Raw genomic sequence first — 20882 nt, 5'->3', positions numbered from 1 at the left:
TCTGTCCCCGGGAGAAGCAGTTGATTACAGGAAAGCAGACATGAATTGCTATGAGCTTGTCACTGACGGTCCTGCATATGTGTGTGTTATCAACTACAATTGTCTTCGTAAAATTAAATAAAAGCACGCATTTATTATTGTGGGGCTCCAATTAAGGGACAGCTGGTGCTCCTATTACACTTGCATTAAATGGAAACTTGTAATTTCGCTGTGCAGATGCACACGTTTTAATCAAGATATAAAACTGCATTTGCTTTGTCCATTTTCCAAAGTAACTGGAACCTTACCTCAGGGTTCCTACTATCCTGCAAACTCCGTGGAAGAAGGGGAACAGATTGCACTCATCAGCATTTCCCTGTCTGAAATTCTTAGAGGGAAATAAAGGACTGGGACATTTATGAAAGGAAAAACCTCCAGGAAGGCAGCTGGTGAGTATGAACGTATTTATTTAGCCTATAGTGAGTGGGCATGTTTATCAACTAAGATGAATTTCGAAAGGACCCATTTCGCCTCACCTGTCTGGGCAGTGTCTATGAGCGTCCCGCTGTGAAGCACACTGCCTTTCTCACTGGCACTTCAGTTCCTGAAGCGGCAGAAACTTTGCACCCCCACTCCACCCCCGCCTCTGGGGATGTGTGCGTGCGCCGTTTGTTTTCGCTTTTATAAAATCTGAGCGTTATGATTTGCTCCCCCCAATGAAATGACAAAGGGTCTGTGCAAGGGGGGCTGGACCGCTGGGTTTGGGGGCGAGGCGCCACACCCCCTGAGAATAAAGCCCGCGCTGCGCTCTCGGAGAACCAGGCACGAGTGAGCGAACCACACAAAGAATATATTTCGCTACGAAACAGCGCCCTACAGGACGAAAGTGCCCGCACTCGGAGCGTGAGCCGAAGCGCGACTTTTTGGCGCTCTTTAGGAGCAGCGAGAGGGAGGAGGAGGCCAGAGAGTCCCGGGTGGGCGCGGGAGCCAAGGCGGCCCGCGGCCGTATTCCCGCCCGTCCCGCAGCGGCGCGCCGAGCCAGGTGAGGTTCGCGGCGGCACTGCGGACGCGGGGCGCGCCGCGTTACCTGGCCGGTCGGGGCGGGGCGGGGCCGGGCGGCAGATCGCCTGCGCCGCTTCCGAGTCCGGCGCTCCGGATGCCCGCGCGCAGCTCCGCTGGCCGGCGGAGTTTCGCGGGAGTTGCAGTTTTGGCGCCCAAAGTCCCCTAGCCGGCGCCGTTTCCCTCCGCGTGCCGCGTGTGTCCGGCGCAGGACGCAGGGAGCCTCGGGGGCCCGGGCTGCCCGGGGTCGACAGGGCTCCGCGAGGGAACGTCTGGCGTCCGGCGGAGGGCACTGGCCAGGGCGGAGGGCACGCCTTTGGCGATTGCCGGGCGGGGTTGGGACCGGGGTTGCCATGGCAGCTGCGAGCCCGGGCGGGAGCCCCACGCCCGGCCGCCGCGAGGGAGCTGGGGCGCTCCGAGGTGTGCTCCGAGTGGACTGAACCAAGAGTCTGGGAGGAGCGGGGAGGGCCGGCTGGGGGCCCCGTCCCTTCCCCCCACAGCCCGCCAGCCAGGCCCGGGAAGGGGCCCCGAGGAGCCCAGAAAAGAAAATATTCTGGGCCCTGGAACCGAAAGGAGTCTTGCAAAAGCACGAGGGGGCCAAGGGGGCAGAAGGGAGAGGGGGGACCGTCGCCTCCGTCCTAGAGTCCCCGTGCGCTTGTCTGTAGACTTGACATTTTATACCCCAGAGCCGCCGACTTGGAGCCGGGTTGCAAGTCCCAGCCCTGAAGTTCTGGAGGTGGGGCGGGCTTTAATTTGCTTATATCTAATGATTTCAGGAATCTCGCTTTAAAATGGCGGCATTCAGTATGCACCCCTGCTAAAGGCTCTCCCGGCACCGGGGCCACCTCGCGCAGCGCTGCTTTTGCTTCTGCCGCTAACAGATGGCATGTGCCGCTGCCGCTGCCCCTGTTGCTGCCGCTGAGATCAGGGCCCCTTAGCCACTGGGTTTGCGCTAACAGCGTAAGGTAAGGCTGGAGATAATTTGGGATTTGTAAGAGTGGCTGTCTTCCTAGGACCCCGAGGAAATAATGCCTCGTAAACTTCATTTTACAAAATAGCAAATAGAAGGAAAAGTCATCCTGCAACTTTGTTGCGATTTTAGAGCTTTGATCATTTCTTTCCTCCTTTCCTCCTCCTCCTCCTCCTTTTTCTTCTTCCTCTTCCTCCTCCTCCTCCTCCTCCCCTTCCTTCTTCCTTTTTTCTACTTTCTTCTCTATCTCTTTTTAATTTAAAGGAAATTCTTGCATGGCATATCAGCAGCAAATGCTTTTTAACAACTAATTTCGCCGTTTTCACGCGATATCATGAGCAGTGCCACAGCTTCCTTGCAGAACCTTGTCTCTTCCCGCCCGGAGTCAACACATTTGGGTAGCTCGCTTTTGCAACTGGGGTTTGAAGGGCATGCGGGTAGATTTTAGGAGACTATTAAAAAGAGAACTTTAGTTTTTAACAGTCACACAATAAGCTTTTATGGTAAGAAAACGAAATTAAACCCAGACGAGTAATGAAAGTTGACATTTAAGTGACTCATTGTTATAGTTTCGTAATTAGGGTAGTAGACCTACTGTGCGTTTTTCTGACCACTCTTGATTGATAGATAAATAGAACAGATAAATTTTTTGTGGCTCTAATTAATGTGTTTTACAGGAATTATTTTCTCCTAGATGTTCTTACATCACTGTAAATTGAGCTGGGATCCCCACAGCCTCTCCGTATTCGCGTGTAGACTTCATGGGAAAGCATCAATTAAAACAAAACTTGCAAAATTTAATTTTGAAATGATTGGTACTTTTTTATTAAGCGGACTCTGCTTTAGTCAATAAACGTTTGGGTCATTACTGATACCATGTTTGGAAAACAGACTGTTGGTATGTGGGAATAACTTAATATCCATGCTTCATACTATTTATCTAAATTGTTTTTTCTTTCCCCTCTGATGAAAGGTTTATTGACAGCTAGGCTTATCCGACGCCTCAGATTTTTCCTGATTATTTTCCTATTTTCTACTTGGCCGATGAAAATCTAGTCCTGAATGTTTAACTACTTTTTAAAGTAATTTTTAACTTGTTCCTTATGTGTAATACCTTTGGTGGATGCTTTCATATTTACCAAAACTTCTTCAAACATAGCCTAAAGTGGGCTTTTGCCCACAGCTCAGCTGATAATATTCTATCGCTGTGCACTTCTTCTCCCAAAGCAGTAGAAACTACTTGGTTGGCAGATACTCCTGCTACTAAATTTAGTAAGTGTGGGGAAAGGGAGAAAAATATTGTTTTGCATTTATTAAAGCATGGTGTCGTTTTCTGCCCAGGTGCTGCAGTCTACCTAGAAACAAACAATCAAACGGTTTAAAATGGAATTTACTATACAACAAATTTTCAGCAGTTTTTCATATTATTCTTGAGAGAAGTATGTGGGGCAATTCATTGCTTCATGTCTAAAATGAGAGTTCCTGCAGGTACAACAATAAACACTTGTATTTTGGTAAAGAGAGGATGAGGAAAAACAACTTATCCCATTTTTAGTGATTACGGACTTAGATCCCAGTTCAGAACAGCTTGCCTCTGGGTGTGCTGCCTTGCTGCTAAAAGACTTTGGACCAAATGCATCCTTTAAAAAAGTGAAAATACTAGACCTTGAGGCCAGAATAGACAAACTGGGGGAAATTTTGCTAGTTAACATTCTGCTGCCTCATACAGTGATGAGATTGGAGACCTTATATGAAAACATAAGTGAAGGAGTTTGTAAAAAAAAAAAAAAAGTTTTGAGAGATAATTGATATAGTGCTGGGCTACAAGTGGTGACTGCATGTTTTGCTCTACTTCTAAGGGCTACTTTATTTCTCTAATTTCCTTTGCTACTTTAAGCCATTGTAATGACTCCCAGGACTATTATAAAGTACATTTTTTCCTCAACTGTCCACTTTGGGCATTTCACAACAGCTGCTTTTTATGATTATCAGCTGGTAGCAAAGTACCTTTAATATTCTCTTGCACCTACCCTCTACCTAAATAATGCTTTGCACAAAGTAGGTGCTTAATAAATGTTGCATTTAAAAAGAAAAATGAATAGCTTATAAACTCACAGCGGAATAGATTTTGGGTACAACTTTTAAGCAGAAGGCATTTTTGTGCACTCACAAGAACCTAAACATTCAAAAATTAGTATGTACATTCGCCTAGCTGCCTGCATTGTATGTGCAGGCAACTCAGTGGGTTCTGTTGGCTCTCATTGTACTTCCAGGCACTTGTGTACTTCATCTTCTTGACTAGTAGATGTATTATTAACTATCCAGCTTCACTGTGATACTTCCCAGTAATCACAGTGGCTTGGGAATAAAAAAGGTTTTGTCTTTTGAGTGACTGTATAGTACATATAGCACATGCTGGAACAGTGACAACCTCGTGACTGTTGTGCAGATGTTGACAATATAGTTTAGTAGAGTTTTGTTCTTCACCCAGCTGCCTTTATGTGTGAGGGAGGAGGGGAGTGAATGGAGTGAAAATCTCTAAAATGATGAAGATTTCTATTAACATTTTACTTTGATTCTGCTTATAGTACAATAAATTCAGGAATGTGGCAGAATTTTTCTGTTTTGAAATAAATAATGTGGTCTGATAGGCTTACAAATAGGGATCGGGGCGTAGCCGACAGTACATAGGTTATAGTACGTTTTTGACAAGTAATTTGATCCTGTAATTAAAGTTAGATAACGTTCAGTGCCATGTTAACACTATCAAGTGTCTGTAAGAGCATGAAGGCAACACTCACCTTTACTTCATCAAGGTTCTTCCATGCTGTTGAGTTTTCTTACAGCAATGTCGACTAGGCAGAACAGATGGATTTTTCCCCGTTACAAATGTATGTGATGTCAAGAAAATAGAAATCAGAAGTTGTGTTTGTGGGATTTTTCTGCCTTTCTCTAGGTGTGATGTAGCTCTCACTTCAAATATAGAAAGAAACCTGAGCCTCAGCCAAAATGAGATGGACACTTTTCCTGAAAGAGAAGAAACTGTGTCTGGGAGCAAGTTGTTTAATTGTCAATTAACCAACCAGCAAACAAACATAAATTATGACTGAAAGAAAGCAATTAGATCTATAATAACGTGGGCCTTTATGTCTTACGGATACCAGATGGTTCCATGACGTTCTGTTCTTCCTAAATGGTTATCTGTTGCCTCAAGATAGCCAAATGACAGTGTTGGAAAGGCAACTTTGAGAATTAGGGTAAATAAGGTATTAATTGTCTTATTGGATGTTAATAACATCCACATGACCTGAAAGGGATAAGAAAATATTTTTTTTCGGATTATTCTAGTAAAACTTCAATCTTAATCCATCATTTGGATGTGCTTGGTATTAGATTGAATGATAGTGTTTTTTAAAGATTGATGGGGAAAACAATATAATCTGGGAAGTAGGACCTTATCATTTTTATTTAAGAAATAACGGGACTTCCAAATTGTCTAGGCATACAAACACATACATACATGAGTGTGCAAATTAGTGGTCAATTCAGAACAATTTATGCAGATATACATTGCTTTCTCACTGGAAGATTATAGAAAAATACCTATTTTTACAGCATTCCTCCAATTCTAAGAATAAAGGAAAAAACATTCACTGTAAACTATAATAAATATTTGATATAGTGATGTCTCTCTGAGGCTCAGGAAAAGAGCCAGGGCTCTGATTGTTCAACTCCAGGCAGTTAACTTTCAGAAAAAAAGATGCTTTGCTCAGAAATCAAGAGGAAGCAAGAATAAAAGGAGGCTTGATTTAAATGTGTGTGTGTGTGTGTGTGTGTGTGTGTGTGTGTCTGTGTCTGTGTGTGTTCTCCCTTTGTATGTATATGGTGGTTTTCAAGAAGCCCAAGCATAGGACTCAATTAGACATGCTTCCTAAAATATTATATTGACTCTCAAGTTTTACTTGTATCAGCATTAATTTGGCTCCAATGGAAAATGAATGATTTGTTTTCTGATTTGAGACAGGAGTTTGTTTTGAGCCCAGACAGTGAGTGAACTTGAAGAGCTTAGAAAGAAATGGTCTCCCGTTGAGAAAAGGCAACCTGGACACAAATGCAGGGCATTGGCAGTAGAGACTAGAGGTCATTTGACCTCTTTAAGCCATGGAAGCATCCCAGAGTCTGATAGTTTACTGGATTTTGTTTTCCACTTAGGATCATTCAAATTAGCTTAAAATTGCTCATATTGGATTCTTAGAATCCTGAGCGTCTTGACATTACCTTCAACTGGTGTGAAAAATTGAGAAAGGTTTCTTCAGGCTTACTAAGATTTTCTTGAATGTACCAGTAACTCTTCATTAAGCAGAGGTTATTGGGTCTCTTTACCTCATATCCCCAGTGCCTAGTAAATAGTAGGTTCTCAGTAAAAGGTTGTTAAATAAATGAAAGACTATATTAATCTTTCTAACTTGTTTTTGCATGTTACAAACATTCTTCCTTGTAGCATTATTTCTGTTTTTTATTGACAAAAGAAAAAACAACACCAATAAGCAGACTGAACACTAGATTGAATGACTGTTAGAGGCCACAGGAGCCACTCAAGTCCAGGGAGATGCAACAATGCCAGCTTTGGGGCTGAGACTTTGAGGGCTGGCTTCTGCTACTTTTCTTTCACTTGTAGTTGCATTTAGAATACCTCCCCCACACCCAAGCGATATCAGTCTTCATTATAAAGAAATGTTTACGTAGAAACAGTTCTTTAACTGTTTCGCCAAGTTAAAAATAAAGAAAAAAATCAGAAATACTGTGACTCTGATGCCTCCCGTCATGTATAGTTGAGGAAGTGATGAAGTTACAGACAAAATCCAAAAAGGACACTGGGAGCTGTCTCATTTTCAGTCAGATGCTAATTGCCCATTTAGAGGCTGGATTTGCATAGGTTTTTATTTACCAAGATACAGGTATGAATAGCGCCTCTTTTTCTTGTGTCCAGAAAGCAAAGTCCACACAGTAGAAGAGACAAGAGCTGTCATTTCAGATCCACCACAATCATCTTTTGTGCCCAGAGGATAATCCGTCTTTAGGTACAGTGCTTGCAATTTCTCCTTATGTGGCAGTACAAAGTAACTAAACAAGAGGTTGTGTTGGAGAGTGCCATGGGAGGGGTGGCCTATTAGCGAAATGAGAGAGTGAAAGAACCAGACAGCTTGCATTTTACCTTTTGTTTTGTAGCACTCAACTTCTACACAGGAAAACAAAACAAAGCAAAAGAAAATGCCCTGGAGAATATTAACTGGGCATATATCTCATGAAATAATTCCTCAGTTACTTAATTTACGAATGGGGAAAATGAGATTGTCAAAATATATAATATTAAGGTGGCTGTTTTAAGGTTGGATTCATGTATTATATACTCAGAACACTTTTTTTCTGAGTTCAATTTAAAATATATAGTGACAAATTCAACAAGACCCATGGCACAGAGGTGGGGATCACATTTAACCTCTGAAAAGTAGGCATTTGATAACCAGTTGGGGGTGCTAGTTTGCGAAAGGGTACATTGATATTTTAAAAATTGTTTGCTGTCTGTGATCCTTGGGGATCCCAAAGAAAGGATGGGGGTATTTCTTTCAGAAGTGATTTTGAGAAAAATTTAAACTCCCAACTCCTTTATGTCAGTATTTTCCCCCAAGTAATTGGACAACATAAAGAGAAACCTTATTAGCTCACCCAAATATATGAAGTGAAACATAGTACATGTTATAGAGTTATATTTTATATTTAAGGACTTCCAAATACATAAAATCATTGGGGAGGGGTTGGGGTACCATGCCTGTGTAATCTTATATGTTTCATGAATGCCTATAGCAGTGGCCTCAGCTGCAGACAGAGGCTGTGTCATTATGCACTCTGTTGGCTTTCTGAAGCCAGGGCCAAGGCCAGACTCAGATTGACAGGCTCCACAAGGGAGGGCCTTTTTTTGGGAAGGACCTTGGATTTCGGCAGGACTTTTTGTGGTGTACGTTATTGTTTACATTTATTAAATTTACTTTGTAATGCAAATGAAAATATACGGTCAAAATAAATAAACCTATCTGGAGATAGTGTTAAACATATGCATCTGAGATAATTTGTGAATTTGAGGCCTTAGGTAAATGGTCATCATGATGTTTAGATATCATGACATCAGAACCAGGGAGGAGACCAGTATCAGCAGTGAAGGGCTCCACTCCCACCTCTAAACTTCAGTTCAGTGTAGGTTCCACTCACCATAGAAGATGACTTGAAAATCAGTGTCACCAATCCAAATGAGGAGAAAGGGGTAACACCTGTTGATTGACCAGAGGGAGGGTCTGGGAGTTCTTTTTACAAATTTACATGTGTATTTTTAGTTGACACTTAATAATTGTAATATTTATGAGGTAGAGTATGATATTTCAATACATTATACAACGTATAATGATCAAATCAGGGTATTTAGCATATCCATCACCTCAAACATTTGTTATTTCTTTGTGTTGGAAACTTTCAAAATCCTCTCTTCTAGCTACATGAAAATATAAACTGAAGTGTTGTTATTTTCACCCTACTGTGCTATGGAACACGACAGTTTATTTCTCCAGTGTAACTATAGTTTTGTGTTCATTAATCAATCTTTGGCTGTTTCCCAACCCCTACCCTTCCCAGGCTCTAGTTACCACTGTTTTACTCACTGCTTCTGTGAGATCAACTCTTTCAGCTTCCACATATGAGTGAGAACATGCAGTACGTATATTTCTATGCCTGGTTTATTTCATATAACATAATGTCCTCCAGGCTCATCCATGTTTTGGTGGGACTTTTGACTGACTCGCAAGTTGCCCCCCCTACCCCATGTTTAATCCTATCTTTCTCTGAGAGATAAACCTGGTTTTGCTGGGGAATTCATTTGGATACACTGAGATTCAGTGCGGCAACAATACCAGGGCAGAATGCTTTTGTTTCTTACTGAAACTCCCCCTCCAAAGCTGTTTTGTGATTGAGAAGTTGACAGGCTAGAAAGATGTGTCCTAGGGCTTGGCATTTCGCAGTGTTGAACAAAAGACAGGACTGCCTCCGTATTTTGTGAAGAATGTCATCATCATCATCACATCCTCTTAAAAGGATCTGAAATGTGATTTGATTTAGAGAACTCTCTTACATGCATATACTTTGAACTTGCACAGGTAATTTTGTGGGATGATCATGATGAGACAGGAACTCTAAGAAGCTAGTTTTCTGGGATATTGTAGTCTCCAGCTCTGTCACAAATGAAGGCACATGAAAATTGTGTTTCTGAACATTGATCCTAAATTAACAGGAAACAGCTACGCAATGTAAGATCTGATTCTAAATGCTTTTACAAATATGGGCTTTTATTCCAGTATTCATTAAAATACAGGGGTTCAAGTGACTGGATCTGTAACCTGTGTTAAGTGAATGTTTTTTGGATAAAAGTTACATTTTTCACTTTCAAGCCTAGATCATATAATAGGCCTCCTTGTTGCCTTGTGTCTATTCCCAAAGAAATCTCTGTAATATTTTTAGCCATCTAAGAAAACAGTTCAGACAGAGGCACTCAGAAACAGTGACAAGCAATGACAGGAAATGCTGGTTGCACTGGTCTCCTTCATAACTTAGTGAGGCCACAGCTGGCTGATTTGCTTTTAACTTCCTGTTTGGGGGCTATTTGAGTCAAAAGTAGCTGTGTTTTCCATATAGAGTTTTTTTTTTTTTCTTTATTCTGTAAGGCCACAATAAATCTGTCACTGGGCTGCATGTTTCATATATTTTATGAACTGTATCATGTGGTTTGAGTTTAATTTGAAAGGCAGTGCTTTTACAATCAAGGTCCCTCCCCCCCACTCCCCCCCCCACACGTGCAGCTTTGTGGTCTGGGATTGCATGGGCCTTCGAAACTTTATGGCTTTATTTACACAATAGTGATTGCTGAGGAGGGCATTTCCTGCCAGCTAATGACTGGTTGGAAGGACCAACAGTCCAAATCCACGGAGGGAGGACCATTCATTAAATGCCAGGAAGCAACCAGGCTGCTTTTCTCATGAAGTGGTGGGGAGAAAGTGAAACCACATTCTGCCCTTTGAAGAGCCCAGAGCACCGTGGGCCGAGCTGGGTATGGATTGGTGCCTCCTCATCCATATGGATAATTGAGCTGCTTTTCCTAATAAGTGATTGGATCTGGTTCCACAAATAAATTAACAGGGCCAAACTACCTCTTTCCCATAGGTTACCAAATTGGGCCTTCGATGGGAGGGCATTTCCTGTAGGTCGACGGTCCAATAGAGACTGGCCAAATAAAGTTGAGGGCCCTGAACTTGCCATTAACTGCCTACCAGATAATTCTTAACTCAGTGTTACAGCTACTTGAAAAACCTTTAAGATCACATAATTGAGTTTCCTAATTGGTTGAATAACTGATCATTAGTAAAGTGGACAAAAACTTGGAAAGGAATGGAAAGAATGGTTTGTTTTCACGGACAGTTTAGCAGCATATAGATGTTTTACTTTGATCTACTAATATAATGAAAGTAAATAATACACATGAGGAGTGCTTTGCCTTTTGTGGAAGTACCACTGAGAGCTGTAATAGTAATCATTTAACCCATGACATTTCCAGGAAACAGTTTTGTCCTCAGTATAATTCTTGCCTGCTATAAAGCAGCTGAGGTGTGAAGAGTTTGGCATTGATTTAGAGCAAAAACAGAATAAGATCGAGGCTGGGTTCACATCCAGGAATCCCTGGCTTCCTGGCCTGCCCTTCACTCCCTTAGCTTCCTAACTAAACCTTCAATTTGCTAAAAAGTTAAATGTTTATAAAAGACAAACATCTGTTCTGAGTTTTTTGGTAGGTACCTCCATATAAAGGAGGCTATGTGACAACTTCTCCCCCCCCAATATCCCTGACTCCACAACTTGGCTTGGTCCTTTACCTTGAAATTTAAATGTCTTTCTTATCTTCCAAATTTGGTGGGGGGATGGCAGGGGTGGGCTGAATCTCTGAAATAGAAGCAATCATTGACGGCCAGACACCTGCATTTCTTCATGGAACTGAGTAATCTGTCACATGCAGAGCAAACCAAATATTAAGTTTCATTTTTGAGTCTGGCAAATGTCATTACATGCTTTTTAAATATTCAGTAATCCAGGGATTGCTGGTCATTACCAGTTCACAAAAGTGAAAGGGTTTTCTGAAGTTCAAACGTTCCACAAATAAACTGTATACTCATTACCGTTGTTATTATTAGATGATGCCCAGAGCAGATTTATAAACAAAAAAGTGGCTGATTAACTAAAATATATGTATTTCAAAACATTATTTTAATTTTTGAACACTTTTTAGTTTGAATGTTAAGACACACTAAAATTTTGCTAGCTCAGATTACCAAGACAGTATTCGATTTACAAACTGATTTGGACTAAGAGCAAACAAGGTTTTTCGTAAGTAGATTGGCCTGAATATTTACACACATTTATAATTAGCAACATAACTGTATTTATTTATGCATTTATATTTATATTTATTTTTATTTTTGGAGATGGAGTCTCACTCTTTCGCCCAGGCTAGTGTGCAGTGGTACAATCTCAGCTCATTGCAACCTCTGCCTCCCAGGTTCAAGTGATTCTCCCTCTTCAGGCTCCTGAGTAGCTGGGATTACGGGCACTCACCACCATACCCAGCTAATTTTTGTATTTTTAGTAGAGATGGGGTTTCACCATATTGCTCAGGCTGATCTTGAACTCCTGCCTCAGGTGATCTGCCTGCCTCAGCTTCCCAAACTACTGGGATTACAGATATGAGCCACCGCGCCTGGCCTGGACATTATTATTTTGTTTAGCAAAATCTTTCTTTATAGATAATCTAAAATATATATTTCAAGGTGGTTCAGGTTCAGTTATCACAATTTGGACTAGTGGTGTCAAAATTAATGTAGATTTACTCTACTGTATTTGGATCCAACAGCATTACCTTGTGGTATTAGGAAAGTCTATTTATTCTGTCATTGTAGTTTTCAGTGGTAGGCAACAACTCATTAGTGAATAATGAAATCCATTTAGTAGGTTGTGATTAGCATTTCTACTCAGCAGAATTGCGTTAAATAGTAAGAAAATATCAACATGTGTCATGTAGTAAGATTAGGTATTTTGGATGAACCTATTATTTCAAATCCATGCACATATATACTGAGTTACGATGTAAATTGTGTTTCTTACTATTTGTTGCTGTCAGAAAGGTTTAAAAGTCAGTGTTTTAGTGGATGTTATTTCTGTCTCAGAAATATTTTTCCTCTTTTTTTTGAAGGGAAGATGCTCAAGGAATGCTGAGGGCTTTGGTGTTGATATACCTAGGGCTGGTGGTTCAGTATCTAATAGTTATGCATCTTCTTTTCAAACTGAACAGTAAGATGTTGCTATAGATGTGCTATAAGATTTAATGTCCAAGGTATTTTGCAGTCCTGAAGGCAGAAACTTCATATATTATGTATTTACTAAGTGGTATTGCTAGAACATTAGGACACTGAAAATAAAACTGTCTGGAGAAAAAAAGCCAAAAAATGGTGTTTAACAACAACAAAAACAAAAAATGCCAGCTAAAAATATTGGGTCAATTGAGATGCTTCGAACTGCAAAAGAATTATCCAAAAATATTAAATTGGAAGAAAATCCAGCTGATTTTACTGAGTGAAATATAAGTTAAAGGGCTCAAAAATTGTTTTTGATTTTCATAAATCAAAAATGGTCATACCAAGAGAGAATGTGTTCACAAGAAGGAAACAAGCTGATTGATAAATAAATATAAATGTTTATGCTGGAAAAAGCCTGTGGGTGTTTGTTTTTTCTGCAGTGAACAAAGGCACACTTTAAAATGAATTTTAAAATTGTAGATGAGGCATAAGCTGAAAGTCTGTTAAACATACCTAGAATATTAATGGGAATGATTACAGAAATGAAAAAAAAATAGCCACATAGTCTTTCCAATCTTTCTTTTCTTGGTGCTAATGAGTACTGAGCCCAGTAGTAGGAGCAAATAAGATTTACTCACACGAGCAGATAGGAGATTAACTACTGAATGTGACCCATTAGGATATTGGAATCGTCCTTAGAAGTCTGGCCAATTTGTGCATATTTCTTAGAATTAAATGATTGTCAGGGGGAGGAAAATATTGCCTTCTGGGGTACTATTGCATTTCCGGTAGGATCATGAGGAGTTTGTCTTCATCCTCACCTCTCCTCCATTTCCCTCCCAGTGTCATTAAATCTCTCTCTGCCTGGGACATACTGAATTCATTCCCAAAGGTCTCTTCCTGTGGATATCCTTCAGAGCCTTAAAGCACTGTTACTTCCTCAACTTTGAGGACTTGACATGCAGTAAGGCTTTGTAGATATTTGAATGTAAAACTAAAGTGACTGCTCTGAAAATAAAATGTCAGCTTTTATGACTTAGTGACTAAACTCTGTGATTGTGACTTTATATCTCCCTTATCAGATAGAGTACATTTAAATATTGTTAAGAATAGAAAAAGACTTACACATCTACTGATTGTGTAATTAGCAATCAATTTATGGAATGAGATGCAAAACGAATTAAGTACCATAATAAAGAGTTACATCAGGAGTTTGAGGCCAGCCTGACCAACATGGTGAAACCCTGTCTCTACCAAAAATACAAAAACTAGCCAGGCGCAGTAGTGGGTGCCTGTAATCCCAGCTACTTGGGAGGCTGAGGCAGGAGAATCGCTTGAATCTGGGAGGTGGAGGTTGCAGTGAGCCGAGATAGCGCCATTGCATTCCAGCCTGGGCAACAGAGTGAGACTCCATTTAAAAACAAAAAAGACTTACATCATCACTAGCAAAACCCATTATATACATTATTCTGTTCATGATGATAAAAACTAAAAAATGTTGATGGGTGAAACTGAATACATGCCCTCATCCTGGGAGTTAATGGTTTTAACTTTCTTAGTCTGATGTTGAGATCTTTAGAAAGCAGTAATACATATTTTGGGGGGTTATAGAATACTTTTGCCTTTAAGCATCTATTTCACTGTAAACATTTACAGAGTAGTATAGAGTCGGTTAAATAAGGTGTAGGAGGTTTGAGTGTGAGTTATTCAGGGTTTTCAGCTGTAGGAAGCATGTAGTTGAATGTGTGTTTTAGGCAAACAAAATTAGTCATTGTTTTGGGTGTCAGCTACCTTTTGCACATTAGCGTTCTGGGATTTTTTGTTACAGGGTGCTTGAAAAATTAATAGTGATAAGCAAAAGCTATGTGAAGGGGAGTGCTCAAGCCAACTAAACCCCAACCTATCATTAATTTAATGCAACATTCTAGCTTTCATCAGGCTGTCTGGGAAATATTATGACCTGTTATGTAACACACCTTCCATATTACATTTGAAACTTTAAGGTATACACGGAACTCAAGACTTTTGACAGACGAGTTTGTTTTGTTTCTTGTGAGCGGAAATTTTCTTCGGTAGGCAATGAGACTGTGGAGGCAAACTTTCTTGTAGAATGGAGGAGGAGGAAGGAAAGAGAGAAAGAGCTGCATGGTTTGCTGGTATTTTGCTTGCGGAATCCCTTATACTACATTCCTCATTTTCATGAAATCCAAAAGAAGTTTGAAATGCTGTATTGCTGTTAGCAGAATTTTCCCTAAACTCATAAATGAGGGAAACCCCTTGGTCCCAAGAATTGCAACCATTAGCACTCTCAGGAAGCCTGCAATTATTTGGACATAAGGAAAACAAAATATATATACCTTCTACTTACTCACAACTGTTTAAAAAATAAAAGTAAATAAATAAATAAACGTAATCATGTTGAAATAAAGCCTGACCATCTCAGATCCAGAAGAGGAGCTTTGGCTCATATTATTCCTCATGTTAGGTAATCATTAAAACAGAAGAAAACAAAACCCTCTTGAAATGGCAGATTTTTAAAGTTAAAATAAGTAGGGTTTCCTTGGATCCTTATAAAGAGGCTCTTGTGGAGCATACATCCAGACTTTTGAGACTTTATACTTTTTGCTTCCTAGAGCAAGAAAGACTTAAGAAATAGGAAGTCAGAAAATACAGTAAAAAACTATGGCTTCTGTGCTGTTAAGGGTCCCTTTCTGATTGGATTGATGTGAATAATGGTACAGAATTGAACCATGTAAGATGTTAGAGGCCTGAGACTTCCCTTGACATTTCCTTATGTTGGCAGGCCCAGGCAGTTTGACGTTGGCTCTTGTAGCACTTGGGTGGCAGGAGAAATAGTGTTTACAGCCACCTTCACTTCCAGGAATGTATTATACTTTTAAATCAATCTTAGTATCTGTAGTCAGGAGTTTATATATAGGAATAAAATTTGAACCCCCACTTTCACACCCAATAAAAATGTCCTGTAATAGGTGTTTATTCAGAGTCAACTGACATTTATTGAACAATTACTGTGTGCCAGATGCTCTGCTAGGTACTTTCATTTTGTTATGACAGTTTTTTTGGTTATGAAATACAATTGGTTTTAGCCAGGCCAATACGTTCTTTGGCATCTAATAGATAGATATCAGGCTAAAAATTCTATCTTCAAGTCCCTGCTCACTTTTTATATACAACACCTCCAACCCACAATCATTGCTTTTCTGTCTTGCTTCATCATTTGGGGACCATCTAATGGCCTATGGCCTGCCTCTTCCATCTGTGAAGATATTTATTTCATTATAAATCAAGCCAACACTAATCTCTTATCCATCTTGATGTAACAAAAGACTGCTTTCACTATTTGATGGATGGTGCTACAGTAGGATAGGAGAAACAGAAGAAGAGGCTTGAGAGGTGGATGTAGAGTGAAGAGTTAGGAGTGTGAAATGATGTGGAGTTAAGTGCTAATGAAAGCCATGTAGAAAAATCTAGAACAAAATTGGATTAAACTTGTCCAGAATGCAGAGAAAATAACAGGGTGAGCTGTTGAAAATTAATCCCTCAACCCTAGGAGTGTCCAGGACAGCCCAAGTTGAGCCACACAGGAGGAATTTTTTTGTAAAGAAGCAAAGGGCAAATAAAGTTTCTAGAAGAAGAGAACAATCAAAAGATACCGCAGGAATTATGTAAGTTGAGGCCACTGGTTTGGGCATTGAAAAGGTTGTTGGTGACTTTGGAGAGCCAAGAAGCTGGTTTCCAGTGGGTTGAGGAGTAAATGAAAAGTTGGAAAGTGAAAGTGGTAATGATGAATTTTCGAGCTATATGATGATGAAGGATGAGATATGTTGGAACTTCAAAAGGAAATTACATCAAGGGAAGGAAAGGTTTTGTTATTAGGATAGAGATGACTTAGATGTACTTACTCGCTGATGAGAAGGAAGCAGAAGTGAATATCGAAAGTGTCTGTCAAGCATGGAATGTGTTCTGAGTGGTTACCCTACTTGCCCAACATCTCTGTTAATATGCACAGTACTAATTGTGCAGTCTGATCAAGTAATTTATGCAGAACTCTGGTGAGCCTGAACTTTGGGTCTTCTGGTCTTCTTTATTCTTTTTGCCTTAAAGGCAAAAAGGAGGATTAGGGTTGTTCATAAAAGAACTGGGATAGCTACAACCCCCCAAAAAAAGGGGTGGGAGGAGGAGGGTGAAAGACAGTGGAATTCTGCCAAAATAACGGGATTATTTTTAAATGGCTTCAGAGGCAAAACAATGCTACTGAAATAGTGAAAATGTGACTGACATCTTTTTACAGCACAGGCTCAATGAAAATGAAAGAGAGGGTTGGGAAAAGCTATAAAAAATGAGAATTCAAATATAACTATCAAGAATATAGTTTTACCCTATCATTTGCCTTTACACTAGGATTCAGTGTCTTTCATAAGCTTGGAAATTTACCATAGGCATTAATTCCCATATGTTGCATCTGACAAGTTCAGTTTTTCATGGGTTTTATATTTCAACTTGTAATAAAAATAAAAATAAACCTCAGGTCTGGTTCAATTTCCCTCATTTTAATCACCCTCCCCATCTTCCCATCTAGAAGAATATATTTATTTCCCCCTTTTCGGAAGCTTATGATTATTGGTAGAAAATATCTCTACCTTCTCTACCTTAAGCTTTTAATTTAATGTCTAGGTTGATTCTAGTCAAATAAAAGGTGATGCCGCTCTGAGGTTCTGCAGATTTCTTTTTACTCTGAAGCGGAAAACGATGGAAATTTTTCTTCTTCTTTTTTTTTTATCACTTAAAATGTTTATTTTATGCTGCCTATTTGAAGATGTTTTTGGACTTTTAGTTTTTTACATGCATGTATAAAGGGAAAAAATAAGCAAGGTAACTCAGTTAATTGTTTCTAAACTTCATGCCGAATTAGATTCTTCTAAATCACTATCCTAATCAGTCTTGATGAAAGGAAATTTTTCAATGCAAATGCATTGAAAAACTTAAATCTTTGAAATTATATTGTAGAGATACTAATGATCTAAACAAGCATTTTCAAAACTATGTTTATTTTGCCACATGTTCTAGGATAAAAAAGATTTATTAAGTGGAATGCCTTAGAATTGAGGTTGAAACAAATACCACATTCTGAAAATTAAATTGCATTAAAGCCACATTCCTAAAAATGTATGTAAACATATGTATGCATATGGGTTTTTTTTAGGTGCATATGTGTGTGTGTGCCTGCGTGTGTGTGTATTCCTTTAAATTTCAGCTTTTGGCTTTTTATGCTGCATTTCAAGTTACTGTTGCAAACATTACTTGTTGATAAGAATTTAAGAATACTCTATCAATAGGGATCAAAGTAGATTAATGACATCTTCATGCCAAAAGAACACATTGCATAAAATCAACAGGACCTTAGATTAAAATATTTCCCCCAATGCTAGAGAAAAAATGTTTGTTAAATGCATTTCTTAAGTGAATACAGGAATTTTGCTTTTAATTTTTTGTTTATGGTTTCTAGTATAAATTTCTTTATTATTTTATACTGGGAGAAATAGATTTTATGGTATCCTATATAGAGAAGAAAATCAAATGGCTTTACACTTAGATTATGGAGGATATAATTTGACTTTGTTGAAAAAAAATATTCGGCAGGTTTAAGTTCTGGAATAATAGCATGAATGAGCTTAATAAGCCTGTGATCAATGATTTGCAACTGTTTGCTTGATAATTGGAAGGACTGCAAAGGAAAGCAAGTTTATGTGGTTGGTTTCAATTAAGGCTATTGTTGAGGCAATGAGACAGCTTGGTAATCAAGCTGTGAACTCTGTGCATCTCTTAACTAATTCATTTAGTGTGATATCCCCTCTAAGTCCACTTTCTGTGTTACCGATTAGCTATACCTCATAGGAATCTTAGCCCCACTTTCAGGGTCTGCTCTGTGGTTTAATATTATGTTGATTATTTACTGGATTCAGTAAAGAAGTTCAATTTGCGAACATATCCTTTTTGGGTTTGGGTAGTATCAATAATCAACATTGTTAGAATCCTTTTCCTCTGTAAAATTACATTTTTGAACAAGTTTTACACATTGAAATTAAAAGAATTAAAATTGGAAACCTATAGAAAAATGTATTTCCCCCAAAAGTCTTTACTGCATTATCTTTTGGGGGCATGTGTCTGTATGATTAATATTGCAATAAATACCAAAGAAATGACGACTTGTTTGTTGAGCTTAAAGTGGAAAAATTCCAGCAAGGAAGACACAAGTGAGTGGTGAGAGAGTATTTCCAAACATATCCCTCTTAAAACGTCTTAAAATGGCTTTTCAGGAAAAAGTTTTTGCCTCCATCTCTGCCCAGCTGCATTTTAGTTGAGAGAGAGAAACATTTACTTCAGGATGCTAAGTACCTTGCCTTATTCAAAGACAGAGAAGCCTAGTTTGAAGGACTTGTGATCTTTGAGAGGTATTCACTTCCTCCAATTCAAATTCCAATCAATTTCTCTTGTGTATGTACATCATCAGAACTCCCTTTTGTCTGAAAGTGCAAGCTTATATTTAGTCCTTTAGCCCCAGTTCCTGGTACAGCATCAATGTTCCTAAATATCCATATTGACATTCAAAGTTCTGTCTCCTCTTTTCTTGCCAGGAATTTGATTCTTCCAATACTCAAATTGAAAATTGTGCCCTTACATGTGTAGAGCAGTTGGCACAAAGGGGAAGGGAGCTAACTTATCTGACTCTAGTCAAGAAGCCTACACAATTTCACATGAAAAAAGCAAATCTACAAAATACATGGAGAAAAGTTAGGTATAGCAGTTGTGTGTGAAATCTGCAGTTGATCTTCTATAGCATATCAATGCTGGCATCCTCTCAAGGCAGTCTTAGCCAGGAAATCACTATACTTATAATCTTGGAAAATTGCTTCAGCAGCAAAATATATTAGATAGCATATCTTCTTTTTGTTTGCAAAGCATATTTACAGACTACATATGATGAGTTTATAACAGGGCATCCTAAGTGCTAAATATCTTTCCTTCCCTCCTGCAGCATGCACATACACAAATAAACATAAGAGCAGCTTTAACTTATATTTAAACCACAGCTATATAGTAGCTTGCAGTTACATTGTATTTTTATTTTACAAAACAGGGGTCTCTGTGGCCCAGGCTGTAATGCTAGTGACACAATCATAGCTCACTGCAGCCCAAACTCCTGGGGTCAAGCCGTCCTCCCACCTCAGCCTCCTGAATAGTTGGCACCAGAGGCATGTGCCACCATGCTTAGTTAATTAAAATGAATTTTTTTTATAGACAGAGTCCGCTGTGTCATGCAGGCTGGTCTTGAACTCCCGGTGTCAAGTGATCCTTCTGCCTCAGCCTCCCAAAGTGTTGGGATTACAGGTGTGAGCTAATGAACCTGGCCCAGTTATAGATGTGTAGCAGTTGTGAAAGTTTTTCAATTGTGTTTTTTCTTGTAATAGCAGACCTAAAATAAATCACTTAATTGTATCTTTTTATTTAAATGTAGTATTAATTGATAGGCAATTTTTAGTTTCCGAGTGGGTCTAACTGTAGAACAATCCACTGGAGAAAAAAAGGAAAATAAAAGGAATATGATATCATATTAAGAAGTGGTGGGATGAGGTGATGTAATTTTGTACTTTTTCTAATAGTAGCAGCTACTTACTATGTGTGAGTCTCTTTGGTAAGCACTTTACACACATTATCTCATCTAATCCTCACAGCAACCCTATGAATTTGGTGTTCTTATTTATCTCCTTTTTACAGATGGGGAATCTGGGGCTCAGAGAGAGGAAGTAGTATGCCCAAAGACATGCTACAAGTAAACAGTAGCATCAAAACTTGAACTTAATGCTCTAACATTAGTCTATACTTATAATCCCCAGGGTTATATTATGGAAATATAAAAAAAGGTTTGATTGGGAACTTGAGTTTACTGCTTGTCTCTTTCACAGTGTATTAGCCACCTAGGATTGTGCACTGGATAAAGATAGTGCTGCATGAATGAAGTAAACATCTGGAAGCACCAGATGCGACAGACATTACAATTCACTTCCGAATTATAGAATTATAAACTTTTAAAAGTTGAGGGGGGAAGCATCATGTGATTAATAATACACTTGTGCAGAGTAAGACTATTTGGCATAATATTGGCAGTAATAGCAATCCTAAATGTTTCAGACTTTTAAAAGCTGTATTACAGTGAGATTTACTATTATTTAATAGAGGTAGTTCCTGATATTTTTCTAGGAATGTTTCCTTTAGGAGACTTTAATTCACTCTCCTTTTCACCCCAATTGCAATTTTTTTTTTGCATTTGTTGTTCATTCAATATACTTGATTGAGCACATACTCTGAGTCAGCCATGTTTCTGTGTACTGAGGATATAACTCTGAGCATGTAAG

General features: G+C 39.2%; 1 protein-coding gene across 5 annotated transcripts in view; it reads left to right on the top strand.

The window, feature by feature from the left end:
* Positions 1-764: 764 nt before the first annotated feature.
* The window catches only part of MBNL3 (muscleblind like splicing regulator 3), a 110083-nt gene continuing 89965 nt past the window's right edge, over positions 765-20882 (top strand). The window contains exons 1-2 of one of the 5 annotated variants that reach the window (XM_032260226.1): positions 1716-1774; positions 6999-7089. The gene's annotated coding sequence lies outside the window, so the exon portion shown is untranslated. Of the gene's footprint in view, positions 1022-1715; positions 1775-1815; positions 2004-2027; positions 7090-20882 lie in introns of those variants that run through there. The other 4 variants (XM_032260223.1, XM_032260227.1, XM_032260225.1 and 1 more) reach the window with 4 other exon arrangements.

This window comes from Sapajus apella, unplaced genomic scaffold, assembly GCF_009761245.1.
Source record: "Sapajus apella isolate SASKATOON/1434 unplaced genomic scaffold, GSC_monkey_1.0 scaffold115, whole genome shotgun sequence".
NCBI lineage: Eukaryota > Metazoa > Chordata > Mammalia > Primates > Cebidae > Sapajus > Sapajus apella.
Note: the sequence above shows the minus strand (reverse complement) of the source record. Positions and strands in the feature narration are given on the sequence as shown.